Source organism: Ascaphus truei, chromosome 20, assembly GCF_040206685.1.
Source record: "Ascaphus truei isolate aAscTru1 chromosome 20, aAscTru1.hap1, whole genome shotgun sequence".
Taxonomy (NCBI): Eukaryota; Metazoa; Chordata; class Amphibia; order Anura; family Ascaphidae; genus Ascaphus; species Ascaphus truei.
The window spans coordinates 6,656,661-6,669,527 of NC_134502.1; the positions used below are offsets into that span (position 1 = coordinate 6,656,661).

General features: G+C 40.4%; 1 pseudogene; it reads left to right on the plus strand.

Moving 5' to 3' along the window:
• LOC142471202 (uncharacterized) overlaps positions 1-10,233 on the plus strand; it is a 30,047-nt pseudogene extending 19,814 nt beyond the window's left edge.
• Positions 10,234-12,867: the final 2,634 nt, after the last annotated feature.

Here is a 12,867-nt window from a genome sequence, read left to right on the forward strand (position 1 = left end):
AGCAGGCCAGTTGGAGGGGGGGGGATCAGCTCAATCAGATCAGTAGGCGTGAAGCTTATTGGATCTATGAGCTGAAGACCCTCTCTCCTAATGGCTTAAATATTGATTTTGAAGTGGGAGTCTTTTTAAAATAATATATTTTTAAAATAATAAATTTATATATATATCTATATATTTTTTAACATTTTGATATATATTTATAATTTTATAATAATAACAATCTATATACATTTTATGGACAAAAACATGTCACTTTGCAATATGGATTCTATTTGCGTTCTTTTTATGATCAATACGTAGGTTTGGATGGTTATAATACCATGTATGTAAATCATAGCAATTATATTGTATACAGTATGTTAGTGAGGCTGATTGTATATTGGGCATGACTGACAGCCATTTAGACCAATCACGCAGGTTGATTTTGGTTTTGTCATCCAATAGTATTGGTTTTGTCAGTATATAGGTATCCCATGCTCAGTGATTTATTACCCCTGAAGAAGTGCGCATGCGCCCCAAACGCGTTGGGCCGTTTTGTTGTGCGTTACTCTTAGACTGAGGCAGAGGACTAAGCTCCAGAGTCGCCTGGAGTGACGTACTTCCGGTTGCGGAGCGAAGGAGACCCCTGGATGTCACGTGCTCGGACGGAGCTGCAGCCGGTCACCATTCACCCCCACCTCTGCTTATGATCTGTGGCAGTTCTGTAAGTAGGACTCTGGTTTTAACACACCGGATCCCACATCTGCTACAGCTTTTTATTGTGTGTAATAAACCAACTCTTTAATATTAGTCAGCCGTGCTTGTTCTATGTAGTGTTTGTCTTGTCTTGTTTGTCCTGCATGTTACCTTATTGCATTTTTGCACTATGATGTGTTTTCTTTGTCTCTTTTCTACATGTATGGAGTAACATCCTGAGGAAAAGCTGGAAAGTCATACAAACAGATATCCACCATTAGAGACTTTAATACCATTGGACTTTAATATTCACCTTGGGACTATATCGGCGCCGGTTTGTATTGTTTATTTTCTCAATAAAAAAATTGATAGAAAAAAAAAACACTTCGCTGTTCTCTCCTGCGGCAGGAACACAGTTCCAACTAACATTGGATATTGCATCCTGTTTTTGGCGGATAGATATATTCTCCTTTCAAAGGCAGAGAACAGAGATTGTTCTTTGTGGTGGAGCCTGCCACCCAATGTCTCAGGGGAAAAGGCAGAAAGCGCAAATCCCTCATAGTGTAGTATGTAAAAATAGAATTTATATATGAAAGGTAAAATATGCACGTACAGAATAGAAATACTATATATAGGCATGTACTGTAGGTATAAAACCTAGTAATGGATAATGCGCTCCCACGACTGCTGCACAGGATCCACAGAAGGCACCATGTCTTCCTTCACAGGCTACGATATTGCCACGAATGCCAAAGTTGTTCACCCTCCTCCAAGAAATGGGATAGCCAGAGTTGGTGGAGTGAGTAGAAGAATATCAACTATGATCCGCTTTCTCCAGCAGTTACAGCTCTTGGGTACTGCACGTTTCAACCTCCAATCAGCACAACAGAAAGAGAAAATACCACGTGTCAACAGGCGTAACCAAAGAGTGACGTGTACCGCGTCACAAACTCCAACCAATCACAGCATCCCTGAAGAAGTGACCTTGCGTCATGAAATGCGTTGGAGTTTTTATTTTGATCCAATATGTTTATTGGATTTATTAAGCTCAGTATAGTTTTTTCTGGACTTTTATTTCAACATTAGACGCTTCTGCTAGATGCTGTTTGATCGCATTCCGATTACGATTCCAGGACGCTGTTTCCCCTCTGTGACCGGAGCTGTGATTGGTTGGAGTTTGTGACACGGTACACGTCACTCTGTGGTTCCGCCTGTCGATGCATGGGGTTCCCTCTCTCTGCTGTGCTGATTGGAGGTTGAGACGCGCAGTACCCAAGAGCTGTAACTGTTGGAGAAAGCGGATCTCGATTGATATTCTTCTGCTCCCTTACCAACTCTGGCTATCCCGTTCCTTGGAGGAGCAGTGATGTGAGGGTGAACAACTTAGGCATTCGTGGCCATATCGTAGCCTGTGAAGGAAGACGTGGTGCCGTCTGTGGATCTTCTGCAGCAGTCGTGGGAGCGCCTTATCCATTACTGTTTTTTCTACTGTGACAAAAGTACCCTTCTGCTATGTACCTTTCATCCAGGGATCACCACTTTCACCACTTCCAGGTAGCGGAGACAGTCTTCTGACACAGAGGTGAAAATAAAGCTTTGGCCTGTTTATTTTGCCATTAAGATGTTACAGCAGATAACATGAATAAATCAAAACAAACAAAAGTCCTTGCTCCACTGAGCACAAAACACCGCTCTCTTAGTACAAGCTTCTCTGAAAATAAATTGGTCTGCTCACAGGCAGGCTTTAACAGCTGCTCATCTTCATTAGCAGTTGCAGCTGTGTGAGACCAGGGAGAGCTAGAAGTCCCGGTCTGGATTCTACCTGGTAAATCTCCAAAACGTGGAGTGGAGTACAGGCCCACCTTACTCTCCAAGTGCTCCACCCCCGGGACCCAATAGGAGGCGAAAAAATCCAAAATTGCACACTGCATCTCCCTGGGGCTTAATTATGGCAGAAACCCTGCAATAATTGGGAGGCAACATATACACTTTCCACTACCATCCCCTTATATCTGTCACAATACCTACATGCCTATATAGTATTTCTATTCTGCACGTGCATATTTTACCTTCCATATACAAATTCTATTTTTACATACTACACTATGAGGGTCTTGCACTTTCTTCTTTTTCTCTTTATCTAGCTGACGTTATCTTGACCTCAGCCTTTCCAGTACAGCTTCAAACCCTCTCCTTATAAAGAGATGTTTATTATTATATATATTTGCACTGTGGTGTTATCTGTCTATGTCACATACATAGTATTTCACTCACTAATATATGTTAAACTTCAGCTGGTTATCTGTGGTTTCATATAGTTTCCAGATTTTTGCAGTATAGGTCTAGTATGACCATTTAATTATAATTTTTACACATTTTTGATGTGCTTGAACATATTTTCTATATACCCAATGTCTCAGCCACAATGGTGCCCTTCTCACTGCCATTGAAAGTGCCATGGGTCTTGCTGATCTGTTGTCAACTTAATTTCTCTGAGAGCACTCAGGATCAATCCTCTCATTGTATCCTGCTTGAGTGTTTCTTCCATGTAAGCTGCTCCGATGTGCATGGGTCTGGATTGGGATGTTATTGCTACTGTTGGTTTGCATACTGAAAAATACTTTCCTATGACAAACTCCATTTTTCAGTCCATAGCATCTTTGAAGGATACAGCTCCTCGACATGCAACTTCATTTTTCCAGCAATCCTTGTGATTGCAGCGTAAACTTTAGGACGGCTTCCAAAAACCTGACCAATTTTTCTCAATAGAAATCATCCCAGCAAATCTTTTAAGAACAAGCAATTTCTTGTCTGGCTTTGTCCACTCAGCCTCCATCACCCCCTTTATAACCTTGTGCAGGGGGAAATATCTCATCTTCCTTTGTGAGCCCATGAATAATTTCTTACTTCATGCGTTATTCTTCTATGTCTTGTAACTCCAGTATTTACCTCATTGCCTTAATTAAGGGATCTACAAGGTCTAAATTAAAATCCAAATCTTCATCTAACCCCACCTGTTTGGATGAATCCCAATATTCGCCCCCGAATGTTGCTGAAATACATCTGACGCCTCTGAAAAAGAGTCTCCTTGTCCAGACTTGTTTGTGACCGTGACCTTTTGGGAGACTGCTTGCTTGCATGCTCAATCTGCACTCTTTCCCTGACTTTCTAAGTGCATCCGCATACCACAAGCATAATAGAGGAATTCCGTCACTGTTGCGCTTTTACGTCATTGCACATGCCGCTTGTAGACATGGTGACCACTTCCGATCCTCAGCACTCATGTGGGATGCCATTACCAGCCCTATAAGGCCTACGCTGGCCTTGTGTTTCACTGATTGTGTTCCAGAACACAGACACCTGCAGGTGCTTCAGGGGGGAGAGGCTGACGACTCCTGAATATAACTGCACGGTGAGTCCTATTTCAAAATAACAAATCCTACTGCTACGCTGTAGGAAAGAGAAAATACTGTTCTTGCACGTAAGGTGAGGGCCTTATATACAGTACTAGTACCTACAGAAGAGTTTTCTGTCCAACAGCGGTTACAGGTGAGGAGCTATCCAATTTGGTACCCACTGCCATGTGTAAAACAGTCAAACACATTAAGTAGAATATCTATTAAATATGACAAAGTCAATGAAATCAGAAAATGTAATTGGTATTGAATGATTTGAGCAGGTGAAGTTAAAGATGAAATTGTACCAAGGGCTGAGCAAATAGAGGATCCGAGTGTGAAGAGTCACCTGGAAGCTCAGGAGATGGAAAGCCTTGAAGGTACCAGCACAGGTGAGTAGAACAGGTGTGAAGAAAGGAGGTCCGGGCCCATATTTCCCCTATGTGCAGAGAAAAATGATTTAAAATTCAAATTTATGTGTAGGATTGTACTCAAGGAAATGATGTCGTGCATCAGTATTAAAAGTAATTAGGAAAAATTCCTTATCATTCTTTATTTTATACACACAAAACTGATCAGCAAAAAAAGAACCCCCTATTGTAGCACTCAACCACAGATGAATGAATTGGGTAGGATGATATTGGGATGATGACGTAATCTGGTTGAGACGGCTACTGACACCAGCTGTGAACACTGCCAGCCTGCTGTGAAACGGTTTTATCATTGTATACATCATTAGATGTTTAGCGTGGCTTGTTTAGGTGCATGTTTTCTGACTTAGGCAAACTTGCTACTGTATGTGGGTAGCTGCTGACACATGATGATTCACGTGTGACTTTAATAATCTCATGGCCTGTGTTGCTACGACATTAGGCTTGCTATGGTACAATGAGATACTCGTTGAGATTCTTTTACTAACAGCAAACTGTATCTAAGTGAATACGTAACAATGTGACAGCTGCTACTCAACACTACAAGCCTGGATACATTTGTGTTACACTACACACACGGCTGGCATACTCCAGGAACCACTGATTCAACACTATTATACTATTAAGCAGGTCTGTTACAACCTAAGATCAATGTGGATTCTAGGTAGTGTTTAACTGTTTTGTGTCCGGTCAAGATCATTAGGGGATTTAAAATACAATAGTATAATCAACTTGCATTTATATTGCCATTAACCCCTATCTTGAAATTATCAGTCTCTCCATCGGGGATTTTAGATTTACTACTCTTTCACTGTTTATATTATTTTTGAGCACTTAGAAGAGTTGATATATAATACAATTGTATTATTTTAACTGTGATTACCCCTCTCTATGTGATATATAATTATATTTTGTGAGGATTTTCGTTTAGGATATTATATCCTTTATATATCATTCATCTGTGGTTGAGTGCTACAATAGGGGGTTCTTTGTTGCTGATAAGTCTTGTTCAGTTTTTGTGTGTATACAATATATTCCCCATGCACCCCACTCTTTCCAATACTATTTTATGAGTATTAATAGTTGAGCGGTTGTCGTTTCTTTCTTTTTGTACATTCCTTATTTAAACCTTTAAAATCAATAAACACACATTATCCCAGAAATCTCTAGAACCCCTTAAGTCACACCGCCCCACTTTCCAAGTAGCAGTTTCTTTCATGTTCCTGTTGTGACAGACCCAATTTGGTTATTCTCCCTCCAACACAGGTACATGAGAATTTTATCAGGTAGTGTAAGGACCTGCAATTTGGTTATGCCGTGACGTGGCTGCAGGCTTATAATGCTTTGGCCAAAGGGTTTAACTAAATGACCCTTGCTCATGAGAATGACGTATATTTGTATGTATTTTGTCACATTGGATGTAGCATTGGGCATTTTTGTCTTTTTGTTATTTTAACCTTTAGATTACTCTAATAATGTACCTGCTATGGCCCAGGACCAATTATGCCATACTTTAGGTTCTCGTGTCATTCCAGGTAAATCATCCTTAAAATGCTAGTTTTTTCTGGGTTGATCAGAGCCCCCTCAGCTTCTGTTTGTCACTCTGGGGGAGATCCCCGAACATGTGATTGCTACCAATGGGGATCGTGACACCGGGAAGTCCTGTGGCCCATCTTTAGGAGCATCACCTTTACCAGGGTGGTGATATTATTTAGAAGCATGGAGAGGAGTCTTTTTTTCTATTTGTTTTGTTACCATATTCAAGTTCTGAATTGTCTTTGTTATGATTACATATAGAGAGAGGACAGCAAATACATAAAGTGGCATAGAACATGTAACCAAACTCAAAAGTGTTACCACCATAAAGCCAGCACCCCTCATTGTCAAATGATGCTCATAGTGAATGAAATGTTAGATTATACTGTATGATACACTCACTGTGCATTTCCTTCCAACAGATGGATCCACGAGCTGGATCCACACTGCAGCGTGTTCAACAGATAGGACAATGGAACATATCAATTTCCCCTCAGAGGGGAAGGGTCATAAATGCAATGAATGTGGGAGACACTTTGCTAACAAATCTCATCTTATTGTACATCAGAAAACACACACAGGAGAGAACCCTCATAAATGCAAGGAATGTGGGAAACACTTCAGTTGCAAATCAAATCTTGTTAAACATCAGAAAATACACACAGGAGAGAAGCCTCATAAATGCAATGAATGTGAGAAACAGTTTACTTACAAATCTAATCTTGTTGATCATCAGAAAACACACACAGGAGAGAAGCCTCATAACTGCAATGAATGTGGGAAACAGTTCAACCGCAAATCTCATCTTGTTGTGCATCAGAAAACACACACAGGAGAGAAGCCTCATAAATGCAATGAATGTGGGAGACACTTTGCTAACATATCTCATCTTGTTGATCATCAGAAAACACACACAGGAGAAAACCCTCATAAATGCAAGGAATGTGGGAAACACTTCAGTCGCAAACCAAATCTTGTTAAACATCAAAAAACACACACAGGTGAGAAGCCTCATAAATGCAATGAATGTGGGAAACAGTTCAACCGCAAATCTCATCTTGTTGTGCATCAGAAAACACACACAGGAGAGAAGCCTCATAAATGCAATGAATGTGGTAAACAGTTTACTTTCAAATCTAATCTTGTTAATCATCAGAAAACACACACAGGAGAGAACCCTCATAAATGTAAGGAATGTGGGAAACACTTCAGTCGCAAACCAAATCTTGTTAAACATCAAAAAACACACACGGGTGAGAAGCCTCATAAATGCAATGAATGTGGGAGACACTTTGCTAACAAATCTCATCTTGTTGATCATCAGAAAACACACACAGGAGAGAACCCTCATAAATGCAAGGAATGTGGGAAACACTTCAGTCGCAAACCAAATCTTGTTAAACATCAGAAAATACACACAGGAGAGAAGCCTCATAAATGCAATGAATGTGAGAAACAGTTTACTTACAAATCTAATCTTGTTGATCATCAGAAAACACACAGGAGAGAAGCCTTTTAAATGCAATGAGTGTGGGAAACAGTTTACTTTCAAATCTTATCTTATTGTACATCAGAGTGTGCACACAGGAGAGAAGCCTCATAAATGCAATGAATGTGGGAAACAGTTCAACCGCAAATCTCATCTTGTTGCGCATCAGAAAACACACACAGGAGAGAAGTCTCACAAATGTAATGAATGTGGGAAACGGTTTACTTTCAAATCTTATCTTATTGTACATCAGAAAATGCACACAGGAGAGAAGTGTCACAAATGCAATGAATGTGGGAAACCGTTCAACCGCAAATATAATCTTGTTGCGCATCAGAGAACTCACACAGGAGAGAAGCCTCATAAATGCAATGAATGTGGGAAACAGTTTACTTTCAAATCTAATCTTGTTTATCATCAGAAAACACACACAGGAGAGAAGCCTCATAAATGCATTGCATCTGAGAAACAGTTTATGTACAAATCTAATCTTCTTGAACATCAGAGTATGCTCACAGGAGAGAAACTTCATAAATGCAATGAATGTGGGAAACCGTTTGCTTACAAATCTAGTCTTCTTGAACATCAGAGAATACACACAGGAGAGAAGCTTCATAAATGCAAGGAATGTGGGAAACACTTCACTCGCAAATCTAATTTTGTTGCGCATCACAAAACACACAGGAGAGACGCTTCATAAATGCAAAGAATGTCGGAAATAGTTTATTTACAAATCTAGTCTTTTTGTACATCAAAAAACACACAGGAGAGAAGCCTCATAAGTGTAATGACTGTGGGAAACGGTTTACTCACAAATATAGTCATATTATACATCAGAGATTACACACAGGAGAGAAGAAGCCCTAATTAATGAAGTGAATTTGGAAAATCTTGTTATATATCAAATAAACCACACAGGGTAGAAACATCATACGAAACACTTTTGTAAGTACACTCTTAATCAATATCAGATAATTCATACAAGAGAAAAGCCTTATGCTTGAACTTTGTGTGGGAATTGCTTTACTCTGGTCAAATCTTCTTCAACACCAGACAACTCGTACAGAACAGAAATAATGTGTGCCATAAATGTGGGAAATACTTTGCTTCCAAATCTAATTTTACAGTATATCAGAGAATACACAAAGGAGAGAGACTTATGTTCAATATTTTTAGGAAAGCCGCTTTTAATTGCATCAAAAATCACAATGTATTTTTTCCCTAAATGTGGGAAATGCTTTTCTGAAAACTCAAGTCTTACACACCAGACAAATGAGAGAAGTGGAACTTCCCATGGCATATTATTTTTTCCCTCACCTTGAAAGTCTTGTCACACACCAGCGAAACACATGAAGTAGAATCTGTGTGATTGTTCCACGTGGGAAAAACTTTATTGATAAAATATTTCTATGCATCAAAAAAGCCACATAAAATGAAAGACTTGCGAGTAAACCCACACATGCATCATAGAAACGCTGTTCACGATAGGAAACCCTGGGTTTATTTTATTTTTTTCTAGAAGGTTCAATTTGCACTTATTTTCTGCAAAAATCTCCTGATTAACAAGAAATAAAGAAAATGTTTGGGAATTTTTCCATTTTGTTTTCATCTCAAAGTTGTAGATGCTGGATTAGTCCTAGAGAAATGTCGAAATTAGATTGGGAAAGCAATGTTATCTAAAATGTTATCTATGTAGAACTGTCATAGTTAATTATCATTCATTTACTTTTTTACACGGTAACAATTAGGGACACTTCTACTCTGATAAAAATAAAGTGATACCCTATCAGTTATTTGTTTTAAGTCCCAGAGATTTTCCATATCATGAAATGTTCGGGGAGTTATTGTATTGATCAAAAAAGAAAAATGTTGAGTGTTCCATGTTTTGCTTTCAATCTATAATAAACATTTGTTTTCCTTATGCTTTTGTTTTCTGAACTTTTTTCCCTCTGTGGAAATGGGGCAGGTTTTCTTTACCACAGGACAATGTATGTGAATCAATCGTTTTCTCCTTTAACCCTTGAAAACGAAACCGACACTCACCACTAGGTTACCCTGCTTCAGCACAGCCCAGGAAGGAAAGTGAGCCATGGTGAGATGTGTTATAGTATACTTAGAATAGGGGGTCCCTGGTTTAGGGGTTACCCCAGGTACAGGTATGGCTCCCTGGAAACAGCGTAGGCTTTGTGGGTGTCCATCATTACACAATGATGGGGTGGGCTATGGAAGTACCATGTAAATTATAGCAAAAACCCGACCTGTTTAGAGGTTTTTGGGGTTCCCTGTGTCGTATAGACATGAGATTTTTGGAGTGTAAGTTTAAGGTGGGATATTTGGGTGAAAATGTATTCGTTTTGTTTGCAGGAGTTTGGGGGGCCGAGTTTCCTGATTCTCCCCGGCGTGCAGGCACTATTTGTGGGTTCGCAGGGTAAATTACATTGGGGCTGCACAGAGTTCCCCAGACTCCTGGTTTTCAAGCCCAGGTATCCCAAACCATTTTCCCCACACATATATAAGGTTCCCCAAGATTTATACTTTATTAAACTAATGTTTATAGTGTGTTATACTGTATGTATAAATATCTATGCAGTCAGCCTGAGCATTTGCATAGGTGCCAGGGTGTCTGCATAGACATCTGAGCTCAAAGGAGAACCAGGATGTCCAGACGTGTCGGGCCATTTGGTTTAGCATGGAGGGGCAGAGGAACAGGCCCAAAAGCCTTCTTTGTTCTCTGAGACACTGTTAAGCCTGGCAGGTGGCTATGATTGCGCGGGGGTGGGGGGAGGTGCTGCTTGGCACACCCTTTCCTCTGACATAATCAGTCAGATGATCCTCGCTCTGGTTGGCTGGTGGGAAAAGTTTCCATGCTCTGAGTGGCAAGAAGTCCCTGTTCATGTTAAACATAGGACACAGAGGTCTATGAAAGGGGCTGTCGCAATCAGATTCTCTCTCTGTCTGCAGATTTATAGATAATCTTGGGACTGGTCCAGTGAAGCACTGGTTGGGTTTCCCAGGGGCATTGAGGTGCCAGGGAGGCCTAGTCCAGCTGAGGACCAGTTCTGAGGAATAAGGTTACGTGTTCCAGACATACTCCAGTGACGTGGAGGGGACAGGTTAAGCGTTTTGTTGAAGCACGTGCCCTGCAACTAGGAAAGCGTAAGGAATGGTGGAGTGTGATTGTATTATCTCTCTATGATGTTCAGTGGGGTTCTGACACCCTTAAAGTGTCCTCAAAGGGAGATTAGTACTCCCTAGAAAAGGGTTAAGACTTATGTGGGTGAAATAAGTCTATGGATGCGAAATAAATCAATAAAAGGAAAACTTACACGGCCTTGTGTAACTTGTATCCCATCAAGGTTTCTTTTGCAGTCGTGTCTTTCTTCTAGATGATCCTTCTTTCTTTATGGTCTTCTCTCTCTGTCTTTTCTTCTTACTGTAACCTTGATGTTTGTCGTTAGACGAATCTTGACATTGGTTCTCCTCTCATACGGGTGTAAACATAGATAAGAAGGTAATTAGATGCATATACACACAAAATCGATTTCAATGTAAAGGGGGGCAATGAGACAGTGTCATCAGGTATACAAGAATATAATAATAATTATAATAATTATTCACTCACACGGCCTAATGTGAGTGGTAACTTATAATGGTATCTTGCAAGCACCTGTACGGATCACAGGTCTTCAGGTCAAAGGTCCCGTATGGGACAATGGTAAAGGGAAAATATGGGGAAGGTATATCGATAAAACAAAATACTCACACGGGCCAGTGTGAGTACACACTTGTAATGGTATCTTGGAAACTCCAAAAAGTGGTTGAAAACCCCTAGGGGCTAGATCCAGATAGCAAAGGACTATAGGACACTAAACACAGGGGTGGTTAAGTTTTATTGGAACAAACTGGCATACACTAATAACAAGTTAATGTGTAAAAACAGATTAAAATGAAATTAAAACCGAGGAGCATCTACTGCTTCTGGGGGGATAGGAAAAAACTGGCAGCCAGGGGAAACAAATGGTGGTTAGTGGATAAAAGTCTCTGTACTCCGCGTCCGGATCAAGAGATTCCACAACACCTCCGGTTCCTCTCCGATTGCTGCAGGCTGTGGTTTGAAGAAGAGCTACGCGTTTCGCCCTAAACAGGGCTTCCTCAGGCTCGTGCAAAGTCACGAGCCTGAGGAAGCCCTGTTTAGGGCGAACACACACACACACACACACACACACACACACACACACACACACACACACACACACACACACACACACACACACACACACACACTGCAGCCACAATAAAAAATGCAGCCACTTACTAAACTTTGCACTCTCCCCCCCAGCTCTACACACAACACAGCACAGCACAACACAGCACCTCTACACTCCCCCCCACCCGCCACACACAACACTGCACCTCTATACACAACACACTTCTTTGCAGTCTCTCTCCCCCCCCCCAATTCAACTGAATCTGCTCAGAAAATCTCAGTCAGCTCGGGAGGGGGAGGAGTCAAACCGTGGCTGATACTTTTTGACCAATCCCCTGCCATGTCTCAGAGCTTTTACTTAATTCAAACCAATCCCCTGCCCTTTCTCAGCTGTTCTGAAAGCTGATTGGCTGGAAATAAACAGATTGAAAACTGCATTTTGCAAGCTGCTGAAATTCAGGGCATTACTGTGGATAATGCCCGGAATTTTAACCAATCAGAGAGCAGGGTTTTCAATAATGCCCTGAATTTTACTGCTTTAGCCTATAATTAACTATAATAACAGTTCTACATAGATTATAACATTTTAGTTTACATTGCTTCCCCAATCTAATATCTACATTTCTCTAGGACTAACCCAGCATCTACAACTTTGAGATAAAAAAGGGAAACAATTCCCAAACATTTTCTTTGTTTCTTGTTAATCAGGACATTTTTTGCAGAAAATAAGTGCAAATTGAACATTCTAGAAAAGAAACCTAATTCCAGGGTTTCCTATCATGAACAGGTTTTCTGTGATCCATGTGTGGGTTTACCAGCAAGTCTTTCATTTTGTGTGGCTTTTTTGATGCATAGAAATATTTTATCAATAAAGTTTTTCCCACGTGGGACAATCACACAGCTTCTACTCCATGTGTTTCGCTGGTTTGTGACAAGACTTTCAAGGTGAGGGGGAAATAATATGCCATGGGAAGTTCCACTTCTCTGTTGTATGAGTTTGTCTGGTGTGTAAGACTTGAGTTTTCAGAAAAGCATTTCCCACATTTAGGCAAAAAATACATTGTGAATTTTGATGCAATAAAAAGCGGCTTTCCTAAAAATATTGAACGTAAGTCTCTCTCCTTTGTGTATTCT